This window comes from Mytilus galloprovincialis, chromosome 9 (assembly GCF_965363235.1).
Source record: "Mytilus galloprovincialis chromosome 9, xbMytGall1.hap1.1, whole genome shotgun sequence".
NCBI lineage: Eukaryota > Metazoa > Mollusca > Bivalvia > Mytilida > Mytilidae > Mytilus > Mytilus galloprovincialis.
In genome coordinates, this window is record NC_134846.1 from 30,056,415 (window position 1) to 30,061,802 (window position 5,388).

The following is a 5,388-nucleotide window of genomic DNA, read 5'->3' on the forward strand; positions in this document are numbered from 1 at the left end:
TAAAATACAGGAATTCATTTCCTTTTCAGGTATCTGGTCACAGATGTCAATATCTAATAGAATGAACGACGTCAAACTACAAAAAATTCAAAACCTATTGGGCAAAGCAGCGTGTCCTATGCTGTATTTAATGGACATGTTTCTTGGTAAATCTCAAACCAATGATGGACTCACGACAGAAGAGGTGCACTCTGCTACACAACTCTGTAAGGACGCGTACCAAATGACTCAAGTCACGTATGCAGACATTACTTTTAGACGAAGAGCTTTAATACAAGCAGAAATACAACCAAAATATAAAGCTTTATGCAAAGATGATGTTCCAGTAACTGATTTTCTCTTTGGAAATGACATCAAAGATAAAGTCAAAGAAATGGATGCTGAATATACAGTAGGGAAGAAACTGGGCAAAACCAATTTTAATGTTGGAAAGAAATCACATGATGACAAGAAAACTTTTAAGAAGCCATATGTACATGTACATGTACCGAAACGTCATTTTGACAAACCATCAAACAAGAAAGATTTTTTAGGGAAACCCACTTACAAAAAGAAAAAGTTCAAAAAGAAGTTCCAAGAGCAGGACAAGAAGTTTTAGAATTGCCAAAGCAAATTAGTTTGCCTGTGAGTACTTCAGTTCAGCAATTGAATACACAATTTACATTTTCAAACACACCAGACAATTTTATTGGTGGGAAAGTGAAAACATTCCTAGATAATTGGATGAGTCTTACTTCAGATAACTGGGGTTTAGATGTTGTAAAAGGGTATCAAATTGAGTTTGAGCAAATTCCATATCAAAACAAAGAACCAAATTTATTACAATTTGATAAAGATGAAACAAATATGGTACAGTTAGAAATAGATAAATTTTTACAGAAACAAATTATACAACCAGTGACGTATATTAAAAATCAATATGTTTCAAATATTTTTACAAGACCAAAGAAGGATGGTACATGTAGAGTAATTTTAAATTTAAAAGTTCTCAACAATGATATTGAAAAACACCATTTTAAAATGGAAACATTAAAGTCAGCAATACAGTGTGTGTCACAAAACTGCTGGTTTGCTTCTATTGATTTGAAAGACGCATATTATTCTATTTCTATTGACCACAAAGACCGAAAATATTTACGGTTCTATTGGAATGATCAGTTGTATGAATATACATGTTTGCCTAATGGGCTGACAACTGCGCCAAGGATATTTACAAAAGTTTTGAAAGTGCCATTTTCACATTTAAGAAAAATTGGACACAAAAATGTAGCTTACATTGATGATAGTCTTTTGATCAGTGATAGTTATTCGCAATGTGCAATTAATATTTCTGATACAGTCACCTTATTGGATAAATTAGGCTTTACTATTCATCCTGTCAAATCTGTATTTGAACCGACACAAACAATTACATTTTTAGGATTTGTTTTGAATTCAATAACAATGACAATTAAACTTACAACTGAAAAAGCACAAGCAATAAAACTTACATGCTGTAAATATGTTAAAAACAGACAAATGTCAATCAGGCAATTTGCACAGATTATAGGCAAATTGATTGCTGCCGAACCAGGAGTTGAACATGCACTTATATATATAAAATCTTTAGAAATAGAAAAAGACAAGTTTTTAAAACAAAACAATGGCGATTTTGACACTAAAATCATCATTTCAAATGAATCAGTAGATGTGTTAAATTGGTGGATTTCTCATGTTGAGTCTAGTTTTAAACCATTAGTACGAAAAGATCCTGAGATCATTTTAAAAACAGACAGTTCAAAAACTGGTTGGGGTGGTGTTGTCGACAATACACAACTTCAAACCAAGGGTTTTTGGTCTTATGAAGAGCAGAAATTACACATAAATTATTTAGAACTGAAAGCAGCGTTTTTAGCATTAAAATGTTTTTGTTCAACAAAATCTGATAAACATGTTCGAATATACATGGATAATATGGTAGCTGTGACCTATATAGACAAAATGGGAGGTAGAATTCAATCTCTTAACACCTTAACAAGGGAAATATGGCAGTGGTGTATACACAGAAACATTTGGTTAAGTGCTTGTCATTTACCGGGAAAAACAAATGTTGAAGCCGACAAATTGTCACGTTCTAATAATACAGATCTAGAATGGAAACTTAACACTAATGTTTTTATGTGTATTAATTCAATATATGGTCCGCATGATATTGATTTATTTGCTTCAAGGATAAATCATCAGTTATCGAGGTATATTTCATACTTACCTGATCCTAATGCTGAAGCAGTAGATGCTTTTTCTATAAGATGGACTAACTTTAACTCATTTGTTTTTCCTCCTTTTAGCATGGTAGGAAAAGTTATCCAAAAACTGATTTTGGAGGAAGCAGAAATAACCTTAATAGCACCTTTGTGGAGCACTCAACATTGGTTCCCTCAAATACTGCATCATATTGTTCAGGATTCTTACATAATACCCAGGGAAAAAGGACAACAGTTGTTGATACTGCCAACAGATCCTCAAAAGAAACATCCGTTGAAAAAACTGATTTTGGGTGTCTTCAGATTGTCGGGCAAATTGTTCAAAATACAGGACTATCAAAAAAGGCTGCAGAAATTGTCATCTCATCCTGGAGACAAAGTACACAAAAACAGTATTGGACATATCTCAAAAAATGGTGTACATTTTGTTGTCAACGAAAGATTGATATTTTTACGCCAACTGAGGTGGATGTAGTGGAATTTTTGACAGTTTTATACGAGTCCGGTGTAGGATATAGTTCTATTAACACAGCACGATCTGCATTATCGTCATATTTGACATTGGGAAAAACACTGCCAATTGGTCAGTGGCCTTTAGTTAAAAGGTTCCTCAGAGGAGTTTATAATAAACGACCAATGTTCCCTAGATATCAGCAAACATGGGATGTTAATGTTGTATTAGAATTTTTGATTACTCTATCGCCTGTAAAGCTTTTGTCACTGAGATGTTTAACTTTGAAATTAGTCATGTTATTAGCACTAGTTACTGGACAGAGAATACAGACGTTACATTGTGTAGATTTAGATTTTATGAAAATTACAAAAGACAATGTTGTACTTGAAATTAATGAGGTTTTGAAAACCTCAAAACCAGGAAAACATTTATCACCAATATGTTTGCCAGCATTTGTTGATGACACAAGACTGTGTATTGTAACAGTTTTAAACGCCTATATCGAAAGAACATCTGCAATACGTACATCTCAAAAACTTTTTGTTACATTTGTAAAACCATACCATCACCCAACAAAGTCAACAATTAGTAATTGGATTAAATTGGTTTTAAAGCTTGCAGGTGTAAATACTTCTGTTTTCAAAACACACAGTACTAGGGGAGCTAGTACATCAGCAGCACTTAGAGCTGGGGTGTCAGTAAATTCTATTTTAAAATCAGCAGGATGGACAAATGAGTCTACTTTTAGGCAATTTTACAATAGACCAGTTACTGTTTAAGAGTACAATGATAACTATAGTGTACGAGTACTTCGTGGAAAATAGTTTTGTTTTTGCTTATAATGTACCAATGTTCATGATGTATATAAGTTAATACAATATTATTTGAAAATGTCTTTATCATTACCAAAATCCATATTATGAAATGGCTTTGTTGCCTACATATATATTGGTATTCCGTATGTCGTTGAAACAGTTATAGATATATATAACTAATTGTGAGCTGATTGCTATATATTAATTTATAGTAATTTGGGAATCCAATACATTATTGTAATCCTACACAACAGGTATAAATTACACGTATTCAAGTAAATTGGCTCTCAAATCTCATGGGAACTCTTGCATAATATTGGTTTATAAAAATTGTAAAATTAAATGAGACTTAGTTATAAGACGATATTTGATTAAAATTTTTATAAACCAATAGTTATGCTAAGAGTTAACATGCCCACCCTTTTTTCATCATTACCCACCCAGAAATTTATTCAATTATACATGAATATCTCTGAATAGTGACCTCTATCTGCGCATGCGCTTCTCATGTTAACTCTTAGCATAACTATTGGTTTATAAAAATTTTAATCAAATATCGTCTTATAACTAAGCCTCATTTAATTTTACAATTTGTATGGTCACATTTTTTTCAAATTGAGGTCAAAGGTCATCTGTACAAATCTGAAATTTTTTTGAAGGGTTTCAATTTTGACATATTTTTCTATTTATAAACTCGACAATAATACAAACGATACTATTTTGGCTTTAGTAATATTAGTTTTTATACATAAACCTGAATCATTAAGATTTTTTCATCCAAAAAATTCCTAAAACGAAGTTTTATAAACAAAACTTCAAAAATCCAGTTTTCCAACCATAAATTGTTTAGAGTACCATAACTTTATGAATAATTTAATTTTGAGGTAAAAATCAAGTGTCATGAAGGACAATACTTTACAATTATTTTTTAAACTTTCATACTTGATGAGGTATCAAACCAAAGCAATAGAACACTACGGTCAAATGTGAACTCAAATTGAATTTGCGGATACTTCTAATTTTATTTATAGACTACTCGATGCTTTTGTTTTTCACATTTATTGCTGCTTCCATAGTATTATGCGTTGTTGTTTATTTTACTTTGGTTATTGTCTAATACATAATCGGTTTTGTACTTATGACCCCCTTTTTTCTCCCTGTAACGTACCACAAACTTCAAAAGTATTCCATAAAAAAGAAGATGTAATATGATTGTCGATGAGACTAATATCAAAAGAGACCAACTGACACATATATTAACAATAATAAGTCCCATACGGTATTCAACAATGAGAGTATTCCATCCTGCATGCATATATATAGTCTCCAATTACCGAAATGAAAAATGTTAAACAAACGATAAAACTAACGGCCTGATGAATGTACAAAAGAAAAAAAGAAAAAGACCCAACAAATATAGTATATAGAAACAAACGACTGCATTACAGTCTCTTGATGAGACATACACATACAGAATGTAGCCGGGATTAACTTTTTAAAGGGGCGCCAATCCTCTCCAAACCCGAGGCAATGTGTACCAGTGCAACAAGCTATATATAAAATCAAGCGTTATCTCTATTATCTCCATTTTCATCAACTGTAACAAGACATGCTTTGGTATTTCTACACATTTTACTCCTGGACACAGGTCTGTACTTGAAAGCTTCTGCTCAAATCAATATTACATTTTTTTGAGCACACAGATTTTCCGTTACATGTACAGACAAGGTATCTTAGGAGGTCCGAAGACATTTGTCCCTCGGAAAAAAGCCGCCTTTAAACCATTCCTATCAATTTATCCAAGATTTAACGGAGATCTTATACTAGTAGGTGGTTTAGGAAGGTGTGATGACATTCATCATATGCTTGTCTGCAA

General features: G+C 32.2%; 1 long non-coding RNA gene across 1 annotated transcript; it reads left to right on the forward strand.

Annotated features, from left to right (window-relative positions):
- Positions 1-477: 477 nt before the first annotated feature.
- LOC143044773 (uncharacterized) lies at positions 478-3,591 on the forward strand. The gene is made up of 2 exons (XR_012968770.1): positions 478-624; positions 2,328-3,591. It is a non-coding gene; the product is annotated as an uncharacterized LOC143044773 (long non-coding RNA).
- The last annotated feature ends 1,797 nt before the right edge of the window (positions 3,592-5,388 follow it).